The 20,721-nt window shown below is 52.3% G+C and overlaps 1 long non-coding RNA gene across 6 annotated transcripts; it reads right to left on the bottom strand.

Annotated features, from left to right (window-relative positions):
• Nucleotides 1-11,538: 11,538 nt before the first annotated feature.
• On the bottom strand, nt 11,539-20,721 carry LOC309869372. Of its 6 annotated transcripts, none has more exons than XR_014314133.1 (6): nt 20,445-20,580; nt 19,340-19,520; nt 16,067-19,030; nt 15,897-15,981; nt 15,066-15,197; nt 11,539-14,661 (listed from the first exon to the last, which is right to left on the bottom strand). It is a non-coding gene; the product is annotated as an uncharacterized lncRNA (long non-coding RNA). The 6 variants fall into 6 exon arrangements; XR_014314135.1 differs by having other exon boundaries at nt 16,067-16,208; XR_014314134.1 differs by having other exon boundaries at nt 15,066-15,981; nt 16,067-16,208.

Here is a 20,721-nt window from a genome sequence, read left to right as displayed (position 1 = left end):
GCTGGCCCACTGTCTGCAGTCTCAAAGGCCAGCAGAAAGGGCACTACCAAGGCCAATGCCAGCAGCCTGAAACTCAACTCTCCCCGTTGTCAACCATCCCAGGAGGAACTGTCATGTTTCCAAGCTCACGCAGCAGCACGCTGGCCGGCCCTGGGGCTGTCATGGCCCTTAGCAGTCTCCTTGTCCACAGCCAGCCCACTTTGCCAGAGGGTCCCTCGCCCAGCCAGCAGCGGGGGGGGCGGGGGGGGGGCTGAGGGAGCTGAGGTGGTTCCTTCCCCTAGCTGGAAGAATCCATAGGCTCTTGGAGTCTGAATTTTCCCACTCCACCCAGAAAACTTCTGGCTTCGTGGCCTTCTTGACCTTGCTCAAATATTTCCTTCTGAGAAACTTTGCTTGACCTCCCACTTCCTGCCTTGAGGCACAATTAATGTCTTCCTCCTTCCATTTACTGGTAGGTTCTCCTGTTATGCTCCTTCTTTCATTGTGCCGTATTTCATAGTGTCCATGCTGGTTCTGCCATGACTGTGTAACAGCAGCTGATACGCACTCTGGGCATTTTACATCTGGTACTTGTTTAATCCCCTGACAGCCCTATCTCTACGATAGATACAACATTATCCTCATTTAATCAAGGGGAAGTTTGGGAAGCTTGCCATGATCACATAGTTGATGGTAGAGAGCTGGGATTTGAACCCAGAAAGTCAGGTTCTTGAGTCCAGGCTCCCACATACCTTATTTTGATTTTCAGAGGAGCAGGGGCTCTATTTTATTCACTTATGTATCTCTTGGAGTTCACACAAGGCCCTGTGCCAAATTGGAACTGAATAAATGTTTGTTGAATAAAAAGATAGATGGCCGTTGTACAAAAGGCAAGTGAAGATGACTGGCCTTTTTTATACTTAGCCATCATCCATCCATCCATCCATCCATCCATCTTCCCAGCATCCATTGATCCATCTGCCCATCCATCCATATTCATTCCCCGTTTGTCATCTGTCCATCCACCCATTCATCCATCCAACACAGAGTTACACAGTACCTACTGTTGGAAACCGCTACACGCCAAGGACAACAAAACTCAACGAACACATCCTTGTGTTCAAGAAACTCATAGTACCTTAGAGAGATAAAAGGAATAAGCTTACAGTGCAGTTAATGGAGTGCTATGATCAAGGTACGCAGCCCCTTCCTTCCATCTACACAGGATTTCACAGCTTACCAAGTGCCTCCTTGGGCAGGATTAGATCTAATTTTCACAATAGCTCTGCAAGGTAATATCATCCCATTTTATAGCTGCAAACAAGGAGGTTCAGAAAGAATAAGCAAGTGTTCTGGGTGTCCTGGGTCTGTATTAGACCCGTCAGTTAGGACTAGCCCACATATACAGCTCTTGCTAAAGGCAATGGCCCAGCCCCAGCCCCTCCATGACCATGTAGGTCTTGTTCTTTCCCCACACTACCCCTGGTCACAAGTGACTGGACCAGGGCTGGCACGTAACCCGCAGCAGCCAATGGCAGGGCTCCATCCAACAGCCAGTGTCTACTAGCTACACCAATCAGATGCCCTCGGCAAAACATGAGCAAGGGCGTGTGGCAAGAATTGTTGAGTTCGTAGGAAATCTGGCATCGAAGAGAGTCCATTTCATGGCCAGCACAGAGTAAGAACTCCAAACTGAGAACTCTTTAGTGTAGGGTCCCAGAGTTCACACCTTTCTCTCTCAGTTACCATTTGGGGTCACCATGATGCACCCCTCGTGCATCATTTTGGTGAGCTCTATTTCTTTATCAAATCAGCTCGTTCCTAACCAGAGGCACCCCTCCCTAACACTGTGCTCCAGGTTTGTGGCAACCCAGGGATGCTGAGCCCATCCACCGTTCCCAGGGGAGGATGTCATAGCAGAATGAGTATCTAAAGATGCCACAGGGATGGGGAGGGGGCTGGAGGAGGGGGCTATCCTTTGTCTATTCGTTCAACAGCCCGTACTAAGGGCTTACTACAGGCCAGGCCCAGGAACAAGAGGAAGGCAGTTCTGAGAGGGTCTGTCAAGGGCTCAAACCCTTAGCATGTGCAGTGCCTTGTCCCGGTCACTCACTGGAGGCTGAGCCCTGCAGGGCAGGGTGGGACAGGGGAGGGCAGGGCAGCATGGTACCTCACCCAGTGGTGAGGGAACAGGGTCCTGGCAAGAATGTGCTCCCGCCACCCAGGGCTGGTTAGCTGCATCTCTGCCATCTCCAGCCTCCGAGCTGTCTGGGGACAGCCTGAGCATTTAAAAGCTCATCAAATCATTACCAATGCTAAAGTGTTTAATACTTAGCTGTCACCTCTTGGCAGGCGTCCCCATTAACTGGCACTCATGGAGACCTGTGGCTTTGAAGTCGATGGACCTTTTAAGTTTTACCATTTAAGCTAATAGGAAGGCGCCGACATCTGTTTGCACTTACACATCTCTACAACAGAACAGGCATTACCTAACAGTTGCCATGGCTACCTGGAGTCGCCAGCTTTGTTTGGGGGCTATAATTATCCCGCAACAGTCTTCAAATGGCTGGGGCAAGGAAGCTGGAGAGGCACGAAAGAGGAAAACCTCCAGCAGCCTTAGACTCACGTGTCGCACATGCACACGCACAGAGGTGGGCTGGTTTTGACACCCTGGGGGACAAAACCGCATGCCCCCCAAAGTCAGATATGCCCCAACCTCTTTCTCTTCTCAGGAAATCATGTCACAGGGTCCTTTGAATGCAACCATCTCAGATGTATAAGATCCTTCTCAAGCCTTCAAATTTTAGAGTCTTAAGATCCCAGAGTCAAAATTCTGGGGCGCCAAAGTCTTCAACTTTGGCCACTCTGGAAAGGGGGCTCTAGACTCCAGAGTCACAGAAAGGCCGAGGTAGAGAACTGTAGAAGGATAGGGCCATCATGTCTTCAAGCTAACAGAGGACTTTGATGGCATCTTGTCTAAGTTCCCACTACATGTAGGAATTTTCCCTACAGGTCATCTTCCAGCATCTACTTGAATTCTCCTAGGAGCAGCGAGCTCACTACCTAAAGCTTTAAAGTGTCTCCTTTATATGGAACCAAAAACATGCCTTCTTGTCACGCTCACTCCCTTGTCTGTGCTCTGCTGGCTCTTTGGGGATACAGAGGATCAGCAGAGTCTCTCTCACCAGGCAAGCTGTAGGTTCAAAGACTGGTCCTTACTAACTGTACCCAGGACTTGAAATGAGCGCCCTCCCCTGGCAAGGTAAACCAGGAGCCTGCCTGGTGAAAAAAGCCCAGTTTTGCTATTTTCAAGACAGAAATTCTCGCCTCTCCTTGAGCACAGAAAAGAACTCTCTAGGAAGGGGCTGCTAGCATCTCCCCTCCTCCACTTCCCCCCAACACACACAGGTTTGAGTCCCCAGGTGACTGTGCCACACGCTGCTCTTGCCCCAAGAACTTGGGAGTTTGCTGGCCTCTGGGCAGCCAACAATTCCCAGCAGCGAATCTGGAGGATTAGACTTTAAGACTCCAGCGACGAAGAAGGTGACTTTGGCCCTTCAGAGCCAAGGGTCCCATCCATCTTGACCACCTCCCTTTCTCCTCCTCCTCCTGGGAGCCGCCCCCTTGGAGGCCAGCCCGAGCAGTGCCTCCCTCCCGCCCAGCTTAGCTTGCTCCTTCCTGGCCATCTGCCCTCCTGGTCCAGCGCCAGGCCGGACTCAGGGAGGACTCGATGGGGTAGCGGGACCCCCGAGCTTGCCCCAGACCCCACTCCTCCCAGCCCCCTGGCAGCCATGGTACTGACCACGTCTCCCTTTCTCCCCAGCTGTCCTCCTGGAGCCTCCAGCCAAGCCGTGGGGCTGGGGGTGGGGAGAGGTGTCTTATAGCAGCCGGAGGCACAGGGAACTAAAAATACAGTTTACATGGCAAGGCTCCTCCTCTCCCTGGAGGCCTGGAGGGGCTTTATTGGAAGAGGGCTGGCAGGGACACAAGGATCCCAACATCCCTGTAACAGGTGTGGCCTGAGGACACCAGCCTTCCTCCCTCTCCTCTCCCCTCCGCAGCAGCCGCAGAAGCCCCACCTTCCACCTGTCCCCGGATGCAGCCTTGCCCCACCCCCACAGCCCCACCCCTACAGCCCCCTCCCACCGCCCCTCCCCTCCCCGCCCATCTCAAAAAAACATCTCCCCCTCCATGAAGCCTCCCCCAACTCCACCCCCTTCCTAGCAGGTGTGCCTTTCTCCACCCCGCCCCCACCGAGGTTCTGCGCAGCCTTCTCTCTCCCGCTCTGGGCTGAGCTCCCCACTTCGGCCAGGCGAGCTGCTTCAGAAGCAGGCATACATACAAAAGCAACAGGCTGCACTCCAGGGACACTGCTCCTCCCAGCAGCCCTTTCTGATAGACACGTCTATAAAGCCCACTTTCCGCAAGAGGAGACGGAGGCACAGAGAGGTTAAGTAACCACCAGAGTCACACAGCTTGGAGACGCCAGGCACGAAATTCGAACCCAGGCCGTCTGGTTTCAAGAGTTCGTGCTTCACGGCTAGGGACTTGTCTAACTTTTGGATCCTGCTTCTCCCCCTCGCCTTTCTGACAGCACGCCTAGCAGAGAGCTGGGTCAGTAAGCTCTTTGAATGTTTGTTTTATTGAACTGAGTCCATCCCTGGTCTTGGCTTCCCCGGAGGTAAAGGCAAAGGCAACGGCAGTTGGGAAGCGGAGCGCCGGGTGGCCCTGCTGCCATCTAGTGGCGGCGAGGAGAAAAGCCTCCACCTCTGGCTCTGCCCCTCCCACTAGGTCCCTGGGTTCACCCATCCACCCTGCCCGTCTCTTTCCAACTCTATATTCATGGCATCGACCAGGTGTTCTCCAAATGATTAAAAGATAAATAGCATGGTCTTTTCTCTCAAGGGACTCGAGGTCGAGTGAAGGAAACCCTTGGGGGGATTTGGAATGCAGCAGAGATTGCAGCATTCCAATTTGGATTTGGAATGCAGCAAAGGGCTTTGGGAGGGTAGGAAGCCTGCTAGGGGTGTGTGTGTGGCGGCGGGGGGGGGCGGCGGGGGGGGCGGCGGGGGGGTGATAGGCTCCGTGGAGAAGACCTGCTGGCAGAGGTGACAAGGGGACTGGATCTTAAAGTATGAGGGAGCATACCCTCTCAGCAGAGGTAGTGAACTTGTGGGCAAAAGCCCAAGGGCTACAGGGGGGCTACATGGGGAAAGGAGTGCTGGGGAGATGACCCTACCTAGGAAGGCCCTACTGTGCCAGAACCAGGATGGGAGACTTTGAATCGACAGTGCAACTTCACGGACACATGTGCTCACCGGGGACAGGGCTCTGTGCTGGGTCCCGGGGAAACCAAGGTGAATGCCACAGGGTCCCTGGACTTTAGGGGGTGACAGGAGGGACAGATGTGTAAACAGGTGATAAAGGGCTTTGAAATAAGGGTAGTAACGGGATGGTGCAGCATAGGGACAAACCACAGACAGCGGGATTTGGCATTTGGTCCTGCCTCCTGTTACTTTTGTGATCCAGGGAGAGTTATCGTAACTTTTCAGGGTTTTGGGTTTTTATCTGTAAAAAGGGAAGTTTGAAAATAATTAGCTATCCCAAACATTCTCGTGAGAATGAAGAGAGAGTTTAGGTGCCCGACTCATTGTGGTCCCTGGTATACAGTAAGTGCTCAGTATTGCTCACTGTGATACAAGGAACAAAGGAATCATTGGGGAGGAAATGATTACTCCCACCAAAGCACGTGTAACAGAGAAGGTGATGCCTGAGTAGGAATTTGGAGGATTATTAGGGGTTTGCTAGTAGAAAGGTGAGGAAAGACTATTCTAAGCATAAGGGCCAAAGCATTCAGGGACATGGCAGTTGGTGGGTTGGGACCGGGTCTGGTTGTGGGGGACAGAAAGCCCAAAATAACATGGCTTCTTCAAGAGAGAATTCATTCCTCTTTTATATGGAAGCCCAGGGGTAGTGGTCCAGGGCTGGAAAGGCACATACCCAGCCGCGGCCTGCTTTAGTGCTCTGCTGTATCAGACACATGGCCTCCACCTCCTGACACAATGTGGTTGCCTGAGCTCCAACCATTATGTCGCCATTCCAACCAGCAGGAAGGCATGGGGTAAAGACAGTTGTGCCCCCTATCTCTAGGGACACTTTCTGGAAGCTGTAATCAATACTTCTTCCCAGGGATGCCTGGGTGGCTCAGTAGGTTAAGCATCTGCCTTCTGCTCAGATCATGATCCTTGGGTCCTGGAATTGAGTCCCATGTCAGACTCCTTACTCAGCGGAGAGCCTGCTTCTCCCTCTGCCTGAGACTCTCTCTGCTTGTGTGCTTGCTCTCCCTCTCTCTCTCTCTCTCTAACAAATAAATAAATAAAATCTTCTTAAAAAATAGTTCTTCCCATTACACAGCCACAGCTTTTTGCAAGGGAGGCCTGGAAATGTAGTGTTTGTTTCTATATGGCCATATCCCCAGACAAAAATTAGGGGATTTCTCTTACTCAGGAAGAAAAGGAAAATGAAGGTTGCATGAATACTAGAAATTTCTACCACAGGATGTGTAAAGAGCATGATATATGCAGGCAAGAAGAAGTATTTTAGTGTCTCTGTGGTGGGAAGAGGGAGGGAGGAAGGAAGGAATGGAAAAAAACAAGCAGAAAAATAAACAGTGGCCAACCACGGATGGCCTTTGAAGCCACAGGGGCCAAAGTTTCTCCCCAGCGGAGAGCCACTGGCGGGGTGTGAGCAGGAGAGGGCCAGGGGACTTGTGCTGTCCTAGGAGCATCATTCTAGTTGCAATGGATATCTTGTCATGGAGGGGACAAGTCTGGAGGCAGGAGACACTGTCCCCCAACATTTTATTCTGAAAATGTTCATACCGCAGCAGAATTGAAAGAATTTTGGAGCAAACACTCTATGCCCACCACCCATGTTCCACCACTGACATTTTACTAAACTAGTTTGATCACATATCCATCCGTCCCCCCCAGGCACCCACAAGTCTTGCTGATTTTTGTGGCATTTCAAAGCAAATTGCAGACATCTGTCTCTTCCCTCCCCGCTGGATCTTTGGGCCTGCCGGTCATTCGTGAGAGTTCAATATTTGTTTGCATTTTGGTTCTTCCGATGGGAAATTTACATCCAATGAAAGGGACCTGTGCAAAGCGTCTATTTACGGAGTTTGGGAAGTTCCTCCACCTTTATAGCCCACACCCCTATCAGAATAGAGAACGTTATCAGCACCCCCAGAAGGTTCCCACCTGCCCTTTCCTGGCCAGTGCCCACCTCCTCCATCACCCAGAGGCAACCACTGTCCTGATGATTTGTGTTTTCCAGGCACGGATTGGTTTGGGGAAGGAAGCCTGTAAGAAGGGCTCGGAGCTGAGGGATAAGGAGGAGAGGGTCAGACTCTGCAGGGGGAGGCCGAGGGAGGGAGCTAAGCGGTTGACCCAGGGCCAGCAGTGGGAGTCAGAGTCTGGCTGTGGGACTGGGCAGAGGGTGGTGCCATTTACCAAGGCCGGTGGGGTATGGGGGGAGGGGGGACAGAGGAGGAAGTCTCCCTTGGGATGGCAGCCTCTGGCGTGTCTGTGGGACATCTGTCTGGCAGGTGCAGGGATACACGTGTCCCCGAGGCGTGACTGTCCTCTGGCAAAGTGGCCATGTTGTGTCCTCCCTGACCCTCCACCCCAGCACCCACGAGCCTCCTGCCGCCAAGAAAGACAAAGGAGCCCCTCCTCCACCTGGCTGGAAGGTACCAGCCTCATGGGCACGGAGCGGGCATGGGCATCAGTTAGCAGGTCACAGGGAGGAGCCCTCCCTTCTCAGGGGGAGCCCCTGGGCTGTCTCCCCTTTGCCCCACTCCTTGCAACCTCTCTCCCCAGCGCCCATGCAGCCCTGCCCTTCCCAGCCTTTTCCTCAAACCTCCTCCCTTCCCTCTGAAAGCAATCAAAGCCCAGGTCCTAGCTCCCCAAAACTCCTCCAGGGAGGGGCCAGGAGTTCTGCTGCCTGGAGGGGACAGAGGAACCGGAGACCAAGGAAAACACGCACCCACACCCCAGACTGCAGCTGAGCTCTCCAGTTGATCTGAAATCAAACCCAGCTCAGGGCGGCGAAGAGTGATTCCCTTCTCAAAAGCCTACTTCGTCCACGGGAGATATTTCCGTTCTTCTCACTGGTGTGACTTCGATCTTTTTCTCGTGAATTCATTCCCTGACCTTATTCTGCTGAGACACGACGTCCTCTCCACCAACCCTGTCCCCCACCCAGAGTTGTAGCTCGGAACATCTGGAATTTATCTGGAGATTTGGAGGAGCCTCAGTTTACCCCGTCAGGCACAGGATCAGAACCTGAGGGAGTTGTCATCGGAGAGGGAGCAGCCGAGATCGCTCCAGAGAGGGCGCCGAGGGAGGAAGAGAAGGACCGGGGGGGGGGGGGGGAACACACCAAGTTTGAAGCTCTGGGAGAGGAAGAGGCCGGGGTAGGAAGCTTCCAAGGGCAGTGGGGCACGCCGGGAACTTCTGAGGAGGGAGGACAAGGTCGGGTGTGTACGTGGAGGATGGAACAGAAGGAAGCCCGCATGGGGGGTGTGGATGGACGGGACTTAGTACCAGGTGTGGGCGAGAGCACGTTAGTGCCCTAGTTAGAGCACCAGCTGCTGTAACAAACAGCACCCCCAGCCTCCGTGGGTTCAGTTGTCCCTCCCCTCCAGTCCCATGCAAGCTCTGCACAGTGATCCAGGGTCCCATGCTCTGTCCCCAAGGCACCCTGCAGGCCTCTGCTCCCTCCGTATCCAGCGGGCCAGCCCCCGAGAGAGAAGGGAGTGTGAGAGGTCTGGGGGCCATGCCTGACAGTAACGCTGGTCGCTTCCTGCCCTGTTCCGTCAGCCCATCATGGCCACACGGCCGGGCCAGCTTCCAGGGAGGCCGGGAGTGAGACCTCGCCGTGGGCTCCGAGGAAGGGAGACGGGCTTGGTGACACACAGCACGCCGTCAGCCACTGTCCCGGCCTGAGATAGTAAAATGCCTTGTGGTCTAGTGGAAAGATGAGAAAGAGGGGCTGGGCATCAAGCTTTCCTGTAACTGATGTCTCAGTCTCCCCAGAGCATGTAGTAGGAGCTCCCGGTCTGTCCTCTGGGGGAGCGCGGTCACCACTGAAAAGGTGGCAGGTGCAGGGGGCCGGGGAAGGGTGGCCCCTTGGTCTGGGATGTCTAGAAGGGCATCCTCCAAAAGGGGGCATTTGAATGGGGACCTGAACAGTCCTTAAGTCCAGGGACTTAAGGAAGCGGGAATGTTCCAGAATGTTTGGGAAACCCTGAGAAGACTAGTTGACAGGATCAGAAGTTTGGTGAAGCCGATTGGTCACGGATGACGCTGGAATGCTGGCTTAGGGCAGATGGGGAATGACCTTGAACTTTAAGAATTTTGGCAGTTCTTGGGCAGGCTGGAGGAGTGGCTGCAGCTTGCCCTGGCCGGGGCTGGGCCAGGCCGGGATGGGGGAGGGAGCCATCCCCGATGAATCAGCAGGTCAGTTAAAATTAGGTGCGGTGGTCCAGCCTGGAGAGCCAGCTGGCCTGGCTCAGGTGGCAACCACGGCTTCTTTCTCCACGGAATCCCTGGCCTTCCCACTTTGGACTGGGGGCGCTCGGAGCTGGAACAGGGCTCTGGCCTATCCTGTGACCTCTGCCCTGGGTTGTTGGCCAGCATGTCCTGGGGCTCTGACCTTGGCCCCAGGAGGCCGCAACTCCCTGGTCAGACTCTGGGACCATCTGGGCCTAGAGTGGTGTCCCCCGTTGCCCTTGCCAGACCCTCCTGGGGGCCGTCCACCACAGACCAGGTGACAGACGCTTGTACTTCACCTACATGGCGATATTCATATGTGTAGACTGAGTAATGGTTGTGCAATTTTTACGCCATGTGTCATTTAGCACCCCTCTCCTCCCATATGCAGGCACCATACTTTTTTTTTTTTTTTTTAAGATTTTACTTATTGATTTGATGGAGAGAAAGCACAGAGCATGTGCACAGACATGGGAGAGGGAGAAGCTCAGTGGGGAGCCCCATGCAAGGCTCGCTTTCCGGACCCTGGGATCATGACCTGAGCCGAAGGCAAACGTTTAATCAACTGAGCCCCCCAGCTGCCCGCTCCCGCATCATTCTTGAAAAGGAGCGAATGTGGTGGTGGTTAGGGGCTGGGGTCAGGGTCAGCGGAGGACACAGAATCTGCGGCAATGAACACTTACTGGGAAAGGTTGAGATCCCAGTAACTGGCCCAAACTAAGTTGCCCCTTTGCCCCCATCCCAAGGCAACGAGGGGGTGCTTAGAAGCAAGAGATAAACGTATGGGGATCAAGGGTGTGGGTTCTGGAGCCAGACTACTGGGTTTGAACTCTGCTTTGCTATTTGCTAGCTGTGTGACTTCAAGCAAGTTACTTAACCTCTCTGTGCCTCAGTTTCTTGCTCTGCCAACCAAATAACAATCATAAAGATACCTGCCTCACAGGATGTTGTGAAATGTAAACTCGATAAAATACCTTTTACTGGGCCTGACACAGAATCAGCACTCAATACGCTGTGGTACTGGGTCTTGGTTATAACATAGAATATAATAAAGAAATGATGTTATAATATAGAATACAATATATCTATTATATTATAATATATTATATACATTATAATTATAATATAATATAGAATATAATAAAGAAATGATATTCTTAAAGAAATCACCTTTTCCAAACATCTGAATTGAAATGGTTTGAATGTTAAACCTGTTTATAATTAGTGAATTATGTCCCTCTTCCTGATGGACTGTGGGGCCCATGAGAACAGGGACCATATCTATCCTGTAGTTCCATCGCCTGGTACAGGCCAAGTTCATGTTGACACATCTGCCCGCTCCCCCTCCCCTGGCACATAAGCAGGCACTGCGGGCTAGCCAGAACCCAGGCAGGGCCCTAAGTCCTGTATGCAGAGGCCCACTTGGTCCTCCTGACCACCCCCCCATGCAGGAAGTTCTTGATAAGTATTTATTGGGTAAGGAAATTACTACCACTCAGGACCAGGTAGATAGTGGATGGGGAAATGCTTTGTAAACTGTAATGTGTCCAACTCGTGAGGATGTAAAAACTTAGGACCTCTTCCCCTGAAGGCCTAGGATCTCATTCTACTTATGGCTTAGCTGGAGTGCTTTTGGAGATCATACCCTGTGTTCCAGAACTTTCCATCCAATTGCCCCTCAGTCAAAATGTAGCTAGCTTGAACCCCATTGTCCCCTGTGTGACTTATCTTAATGGTCACTAGATGGGATTCCACCACCCACCCCCAGGGATTTTATTTTAACAAAGGAAAGCACAAGCTTGATATCAAACCCCAAAGAAAGACCTTGTGGAACTGTCAAGTTGATATGTAGAATTAACCATCACACCTACTGCACGCAAGGCCTAGTCCTAGGTGATAGAACTACAACAGTTAAAAAAAAAAAAAAAAGACAAAAATCCTACTTAGTGGAACTTACATGGTAGTGGGGCACGGGGTGTAAGTAGAAAGGCAATGCACAAAATCAATAATAAAAATAGCGTGTTAAATGATGATAAATGTTATAGAGAAAAATAAAGCAATAAAGTAGTAAAAAGGCATACAGAGTGTTGGTTAAATTAATTTTTAAATTTAAATGTATCTGATAAAGATCTAAAGAGGTAAAGGGGAGATCCCTGGAAATATCTGGGAGAAAAGTATTCTGACAGAGGGGACAGCAAGTGCAAAGGCCCTGAGGTAGGAGTGCATTATGCTTATTCAAAATATTGTCATTGTTACATTGGCATAGCATTCTGGTTTGTGCACAAAGCAGTTTGAGTGAGATTTCTGTCACTTGCAGTAAGAAGACTCCTACTGACACAGCTTCTCTGATCACTTCCGAGGAGCAAATGCTTGCTCTCCCGGATCCTCGTTGTCTGTACCTCTTACCACATTTATTGTCAGTGCTCTTGGCCTCACACAGCTGCCTTTATTTTAATTCATGTGTTATTCAGAAATAGTGTCAAACACCTGCTGTCTGCCAACCAGTATGCGCACTCCTATCCTAGTCTCAAGATTATTCCCCTTTCACAGATGTGGTCAGGAACGTCCAGAGAGAAGCCCTTTTTCCCAGGGCCACGCTTCCAGGCAAGGGCAGAGCTGGGATTTGAACCCAGGCTTGTCCAGCTCCAAGCTTACTGGTTGAAGACACGGGGTACAGACTTGGGAAGAAAGTGAACTTCTCCTTTGGAGCTCATCTGCTGTTCAAGCCACAGCTCCACGGTAGGACAGTGGTACCCTGTCTTCATACCACTTCGGCCAGATGTTCTGTCCGTCATTGAATGTGTACCCCCTCATTTCAGTTCCTATACCCCTTTTAAGGCTAGGATTGCTGTGTCCAGCTCCAGAAGAAGAAAGTGAGGCTCTGACCACCCATGAAAACTCAGGGGTGTTTGCCTGGGCTCCTGGTTCCCACGTCTCCTAATTCCCCCCTTCCTAGGCCCGCAAAGCCCTTTGCCCTGGGCTGCACCTTGCCATCAGCACCCCTTGCTCTGACCTGGGCAGCCTGGCACCCCCTGAGCTGAGACCTTAGAAGTCCAGGAGTCCCTTCACAGAGCCATGGCAGCCCCTAGAGAAGATGCTGGCCCGTGGCCCTATGTCCCGGTTGCCCACCCCAGCTAGGACTCTGGGTTCGCCGGAGGTGGCCCTGCTGCCAGGGCCAGCATCCCATATGCCTTACTCTCCACCTTCTGGTTCCTGGCGGGGTGAAGAATTCTACTTTGTGGTTTGAATTTCTACGCTCCGCTCCCCAGGCCAGGAGAGTGGGTCTGGGCAGCCTAGCTTCCTTGTACAGAAGGCACATCATTTGGAGCTTGAAAACGCAGTCATCGGCTGCAGATTTTGGCTTCTCAACTCAGCTGCGAGCTTCTCAGGGTGGGAGCTAAGTTTGAGGCGCTCATAGATGCTCTTAACCCCAGGGGGCGGCGGGGACTTGCTGGTCCCATCTGTTCTCTCAGAGATGGGGGCTGGTCATTCCCAAAGGAATGACCACAACTTGGGGGCTTAGAACAGCAGAAGCGTACCCTCTCACAGTTGCAGAGGCCCCGAGCCTGAAATCAAAGCGTGGGTAGGCTGGTATTCTGTAGACTCTGTTGCCTGCCCACCTCCCCCACCTGCCAGCCGTGGCCAGCCACCGTTTGCTTTGGGGCTCTGTCCCTCAGATCTTTGCCTGTGTCTTCAGGCCGCCTTCCCCTTGTGTGTCTTTGCGTCTTCTCCTGTACTTTTAAGGACGCTGTCATTGGATTCAGAGCCCACCTTAAATCCAGTATGATCTCGTCCGGCGATCCTTCACTTAATTACTTTGGCAAAGATCCTATTTCCAAATAAGGTCACGTTCACAGGTACTGAGCTTAGGACTTGGACCTGTCTTTCTGGGATCACGAGTCAACCCACGGCAGATGGAGAAATGCAGGCGCAGAGGGAAAGGGGTTCGCTCCAGGATCCCATGGGACCTTAAAGCAGCCAGGGACCTGCCTGTTCTCTTGACACTGGCCAGAGCTCTGGCCCAGCCCACAGTCTGTCCTGGGTTCCCAAGATTCTCTGGGAAAGTCTTCAGTGAAAAACCATCTGGAGACTGTCTGGGCTTCGGGGGAGCCTGCCCTTTCCTGTGCGGAATGGCCGAGAAGACGATCATGGGAGGGAGTTTCCTCTCCTGGTTGGCTCTATGCCTGGGGCCTGGGCTGGGGGACAGGCCCCACCCTGGGGAAGAGGCTCCGTGCTGCCTGCTCGTGCCGTCCCTTCTCCTATCCCCTTCTCTGCAGAGACCAGAGGAGGCTCTGGTCACTACGGGGAGGGCAAGAGGAACGAGTTTCCCCCTGAGGCTTTCTTTCCAGGCAATGCTTCCTGCTGTCCTTGGGAACAGCCAGGGAACCTTGGATGGGATTTAAACTGATGCATCCAACTGTAAATCCTCAGGCCTCAGAGGCTGCAGAGAATAATGGTTAGGATTCTGGCTTTAGGGCCGCCTGGGTGGCTCAGTTGGTTAAGATTTCGGCTCAGGTCGTGATCTCAGGGTCCTGGGATCGAGCCCTGTAGTGGGCTCCCTGCTCAGCAGGGAGTCTGCTTCTCCCCTGTGCCTCCTCCGTTCATGCTCTCATTCTCTCTCTCTGTCTCCCAAATAAATACAATCTTAAAAAAAAAAAAAATTCTGTCCTCAGAACCCAGACAGCCTTGCTTAGGCCCCAGCTCTGTGATTTGCTGAATCGGTGGCCTTGGGGACATCACTGACTTCTCTAAGTCTCTGTGTTCTCATTGGTAAAACAGGGACAACAGCAGACTGACCCTACTGCAGTTATTAAAAGGATTAACCTAAGCACAGAAAGCCATTATCACAGAGCCGGTAGGAAGGGGAGGAGAGATGGCCATTGTCATTGCCTATAAACTGTGGGTGTCATTGACAGCGAGCTCAGGCTAAGGGTAAAGTCAAATGTCTGCTGTGATCAAATTATTATGACTTCTAGCCCCCAGCTCTTCCTTGCTGGAAGTTTCTCTCCTCTTCCCAGGTGTCATAGGAGCCCCAGGGTCTTGCTTTTCTGTGCAAATTAGAATTCAGGTCCTCCTGTAGCGAATGAGCAGGAGCCATTTGAGTCAATCCAGGTTTTAAGAACTTCTAAGAGAAAAAGGGGGACAGAGTCATGGCCAGTCTGATGTCACATACATTCAGGCCTGGTCGGGACCCAAGAGGCAAAAGAGAACCTTAGACTGGTCTCTAGTACCTGTGGCTGAGACAGAATCCTGGGGTCTGCCCTCTTCTTATAATGTGGGACCCCCCCATCCCAGGGCGGCCAGATCTGGGAGTCAAGCTGCCGGGGCTAGGGCTACGGTACTCTGGTCTCCTTGTGGGCATCAGGTTTATGGTGCTGATCATGGCCATGGGGACTGCCCCCGCTCTCCTGGAAGACCTTTGGGCCGCCCTGCAAATCTGCCCACCCCCCTGGCCAGCAACCCTTGGGTTCTGCATAGCCCAGGATGAGATGCGAGTTTGGGTTGTTACGTGTCAAACCAAATACTCACTTTCTTTCCCGTGGAATTTTACCATCTAGAACGAGGATCCAGAACCTGAGACATCGGGCAGTGTGGGATCTCCCGGCAGTCGGGGTTGGTCTTCTCTGGGCAGAACCATGGGCCTCTTTCTGCCAGCAGTTCCTGAGAACCACGTTGGACAGGACCCACAGACAGGAAGAGTGAGCAGCGTTATCCTTACTGATGGGGTCACAGGGACTTAAGGTGTGTATGTGGGGGGGGGGTCTTGGGGCATAGCAGGGGGCAACAGCTAAATTAAATTCCTTCTGGCCCCTCTGGCCCCTCCCAGCTCTGCATCTCTGCCACCCGTTCCCACGAGCCCGCCCTCCTGCCTCAAAATGTGCCTTGCCCGGGGACTGAGTCTAGTCCTGTGTCAGGCCTACCCCAACTTCTCTGGAGTTCTGGCAAAAAACACATTCTACCTCTCTCCAGATTGGAGCCTCACATACTCTGGGCTGTGGAATTTAGGTTGTGTGGGGCCAACAAGGGTTCACGGTGCCAGGAGGGAATGGCCAAGGAGAAAACAAGATAAAGGTGAGTCCCTGCCCCCGTGCCTCCCAGTGGTGGGTATGCAAATGCACGCATTTGCAGTCCGCCTCATGAGACAGCCAGGGAGAGACCAAGTCTCATTTTGTGTGGATGGCCTTCTTGGGTGCAAGTGGGGGTCTGGAAAGATCCATGGGAGAGAATAAGGCTTGGATCCAAAGCCATAGGCAAGGACGCAAAATAATGGAGATTTTTCAGTCCCCAGAATCTCCGAATCATGGAACGTTAGGTTCTAAGAATCATGAAGTCGCAGCCAAGAAAAGGACCCTAGCTCACCCAGTGGGATTTCCTCATTTTACAGATGTGGGCAGGGAGCTGGCGATTTCAGGGCAAGCCTCATTCCTGAAGGATGAGCTCCTCCCTGTGCGAGACAGGGAGGTCACAGGGGATCCCTCACCCCTCGACCCCCAAGCCCCCTGGCCAGTCCCTAGAGCCAACTTGCCCACCTATGCAGGGGAAGAGGGACGCCCACAGCCACAGCAGGAAGCGAGCTGACCTAGGTCTGTTGGCCTCCAGCCAGGCTCCGGTGGCCTCCGAATTTGTATCCTTGGCCCTCGAAGGGCTTCCTGGAGCCACCCCCAGCAGTTCCTTGGATACATAAATAAAGACTCTGGGTAAGATGTCACCACCCCCAATCAAGCAAGAAGGCAAGTTTTGTGGCCAGAGAGACTGCTCTTCTGTAAGCAACTTGGAAACACTGGCCACCAGCTGTCTTTTCCAGAAGCCCATGTCTGGAGAGGTTAGCAGACCTCTGAGGTGGTCGGTTCCATTGGGGCAGAATGGGGAGAGTGGGCTCAGCCAGGGATCTGCAGACCCACAGGATGCCCAGATCCCACCCCCGACCCTCTTGGAGCATCAGCTACTGGGCAAACTAATGCTTTACAAGATGCTCTCCGGGCGGTCCCTGGGCCAGATCAACAGCAGCCCCGCTTCGGGACCTGACCCCATCGTAGAGAACAGTCATGAGCTGACTCATCCACAAGAACACCCCCTTTTTGGGGCCTCGTTTCTTCTTCCCTCCAATCTCACGGCTCCAGGGAGAACTTCCAGAAACAGTCCGCTGCTTTTGCTATGGGGCAGGGGATGGGACCCGGGCTGGGGAATCCGAGAACCCCATTGCCCGGGCCACAAGGAACCAGCGGGACGTGGGACACAAAGAATCTTCTTACTTCATCTGGAGGGGGAGATGCCCTTACATCCACAGTCCTGGAACCAGGAGGCCGGGAGTTGGAATAGGCACGACGTTCTGTTCTCTCTGCTACAAGAAAAACCTACCTATACTGGGACTGAATGAGGTTGGTACCCCAGAAGAAACACAGAGCTGGGGAAAAGGAAAGACAGAGAGAGAGAGAGAGAGACCTATGACCATGATGAGGTCCCTAATCTCAGGACATAAAGGTTCACGAGCTGCCTGAAACCTATAGATTTCCCTTTGGTTTCATGAGCTAGATCAGCAGCTCACGTTCTATCTACCTGCACATGGCAGTCCAGAAGGCACACACAAGCCCAGAATGAAAGGTGTATGATTCTCATGAAACAATGTTTATACCATTATTAGGTATGATTTATTTATTTATTTGAGAGCGTGAACATAGGCTGTGAGTAGCGGCAGAGTGAGAAGCAGAAGCAGGTTCCCTGCTGAGCAGAGAGCCCGAGGTGGGGCTCCATTCCAGGACCCTGAGCTCAGGCCCTGAGCCAAAGGCAGACGCTTCACCAACTGAGCCACCCTGGTGCCCCTGAATGATACATTCTGATACTTTCTATTCTATTCCATGCCATTTTCTTTTCCTACCAGTGGAGACCCATTAAATTCATCTCCTGACATACTCAAGGTTGTGATCTACAGTAGAAAAACCACCAAACAAACAAAAACCAAAAAAACCACCAAGCTCGGTCAGTAGCCTTCCAATAAATCCATTGTTTTTGCCAAAGCTAGTTCAAGTTGGGTTTGCCACTTGCAACTTCCAAAATCTGCTGCTGGAATTCACCCCTTGCACGCTCTTGGCCGCCTATCCAGCCTCGTGCCCCCCACGCTGGACCAGGCGACTGTGAGGAATACAGTCTGTGTCTATATATTCCTCCGTGGAAGGGTGCTGCAGGTTCCTGGGATGGGCTTTAGCGGCAGGAGAACAGGGATGCATGCGGACCTCGATTCTAACACCAACCCTGGTACTTAGTGGTGTCAGACACTGTGCCCTTGGGTAAGGTGCCCAAACCCACAAGCCTCAGTCTTGGCAACTGTAAATTGGGCTTATATTCCCTGCCTCTTAGATGGACTACATGGAAAGAATGAGTTCATGTGTGAAACTCTCTGTGATATTGTGATTTATAATAAGAAACATATTTTAGGGGCACCTGGGTGGCTCAGTCAGTTAAACATCTGTCTCCAGCTCAGGTCACGATCTCAGGGTCCTGAGATCGAGCCCCACATTGGACTCCCTGCTCAGTGGGAAGTCTGCTTCTTCCTCTCCCCCTGCTGCTCCCCCTGCTTGGACTCTCTTGCTCAAACACACTCTCTCAAATAAATAAATAAATAAAAATCTTAGAAAAAAAATATTTTGGGAGTGCCTGGATGGCTCAGTCAATTAAGCACCAGATTCTTGGCTTAGACTCAGGTCATAATCTCAGGGTTGTGAGATCGAGCCCAGCGTCAGGTTCTGTACTCAGCCCGAGTCTGCTTGAGATTCTCCCTCTCCCCTCTATCCCTCCTTCACCCTCTTAAATAAATAAATAAATCTTAAAAAAAAAAAAAAAAAGGAAACGGATTTTTTTTGGTCTTCAACTCCAATCTGGGCACAGAACTCCTAAAACCCTTGGGATTTCCTAAATCCCAATGAAGGTGTCTTTTGCTAAGTTCATAAGGTCATTTTTAGAATGCTCCTACATCACCTGAGAACGGGGGCTGGTTTCCAGCGGAGCCAACTATGTGATGAGAGGGTTGGAACTCTCAGTATTCCCCCTTACCTGGGGATGAGAGAGGGAAAGAGGCTGGAGATTTGAGTTTGATTCCCCGTGGCCAATGATTTACTCAGTCATGCCTATGGAGTGAAGCCTGAAGTTCCTGACATCAAGCCCCACATCAGGCTCCCAGCTTAGTGGGAAGTCTGCTTCTCCCTCTCACTGGAGAGGGCACAGAAGCTCCACACCTTTGCCCCAGACCTAGCCCTGTGTCTGTCTTCCATCCATCCATCTGTTCCTGACTTGGATCCTTTTGTGACAATCTGGCATTCTAAGTTTGTGAGCCCCTTCCCAAATTAACTGAACCCAAGGAGGAGGTCATGGGGACCTCTGATCTATAGTCACTAGGTCAGAAACACAGGTGACAGCCTGGACTTGCGGGCTCCGTCTGCAGGTGGGGGAGAGGCATACTTACAGGACTGAGCCCCTAACCTGTGGATCTGATGCCATCTCTGGGGAGACAATATCAGAACTGAATTAAATTGCAGTCAGTCATCTCTCTGGTGTCAGAGACTTGTTTGCTGGTGTGGGGAAGTGCACATGTAGGAAGCAGGTGCAGAATTGTACGCTCCAGGCACAGGGATCCAATGCAATGTTCTGCACTTGGCGGTTCCCATCCCTCCAAGCCCACAATCACAGAAATCTGGATTTCTCAGGCGGGGTAGGAGAAGGAGGGGAATGTGCCCCTAAGAGCATCTTAAAATATCCCATGAAAGGTGAGTCCAGTGTGTGTAACAAAGCGATAGCAGAGACATGCGTACCTGGTGATGGTCTTCCCATTGTCAAGGTGAACTCACTGGACCCTTGCAGGAACCGGGAGAGGGTGCTGGAGGCGAATGAGGACAAGCAGGAAGGACCGGGTTCAGTGCTCTCTGCCCTTTGACTGCTGCCTCTCTGCTCCCTTCCACTGAGGCCCTGGGGCTTCCAGGGCTGATTGCAATGCTGTGGGGACAGGAAGGGAACTTTCACTGCATTTGGCAAATTGTGCTCCCCAGGCACGCAAGGAGGGAAGAGATTGCCAGAATCCAGGAATTTCCGGGGTCAGGGTGTTCCTTTGGCCCTTTCTCCCCAGCACATGGCGGTCGCTTTCTGAGCTAAGGTTGCCCAAGGATCACAAGATCCCTTTGGGGCTATGAGTCCTGGAGCTGTGGTTTAGGATTTTTCCAACAGTGGCCCTAAAGCGCCCTGTTCTGAGGGTCCCAGCTGGATGTAGTTGTGCCGGTGTCCCTACTGCCAGGCACCTTGGGGGTGGGGGATGCCTGTCGGCTGCTTGGCTGTCTTCCATGTGCAATCCTGGGGGCCTCCCTGGCAGCTCTAGGAAGGAAGAGAGAGTGCCTGTCTGCAGCTCGGGGCCCCACTGAACGAGGCACGCAGGAGCAGAGAAGAGCAAGTCCTGCAGGAGAGTGCTACACAAAATCAACATCATAGTCACTTCCAAAGGCACAGCTCAGTGGCAGTGAGTACATTCACGTGGTCTTGCCGCCATCACCACCACCAACACCCCCGCCCCCGCCTCGACACACACACACACAACATCCACCCCAGGGAGCTTTTCATCTTGCAAAACTGAAAGACATGGTGTCCCCATTAAACACTAAATTCCTATTCCTTCCATCCCCCAGCCCGACAACCACCATCCTCCTCTCGGTCTCCATGAGTCTGAGTCCTCTAGGGATCTCATCCAAGTGGGATCAGAGTGTAGTTGTCCTTTTGTAGCCAGTTTCTTTCACCACACGTAGAGCTTCCCAGGCTGATCTGTGGCAGAGCAGGTGTCAGAGTTTCCTTCCCTTTGAAGGTTGACCAGTAATCCGTCCAATGTGTTGACTATATTGTATGTGAAACAAGCATATTTCAGTGCGCACTTACCTCATTTTGTTTATCCGCGGACACTGGGTGGCATCTACCTTCTCACTATTGTGAATAATGCTGCTGTGAACACGGGCGTGCAAATATCTCTGAGACTCGGCTTCTAATTCTTTTGCATCTATAACCAGAAGTGGCATTGCTGGATTATATGGTAATTTCAGTTTCAGGTGGTGAGGACCCCCATCCTGTTTTCTGCATGGGTGGTGCCATTTTACTTTCCCACCAGCACCACACAAGGGTTCCAGTCTCCCCACATCCTTGCTAACACTTGTTTTCT

The sequence above is a fragment of the Mustela nivalis genome (assembly GCF_964662115.1).
Source record: "Mustela nivalis genome assembly, chromosome: 7".
In the NCBI taxonomy this organism is placed as follows: Eukaryota; Metazoa; Chordata; class Mammalia; order Carnivora; family Mustelidae; genus Mustela; species Mustela nivalis.
This window is presented reverse-complemented; position numbering and strand designations above follow the sequence as displayed.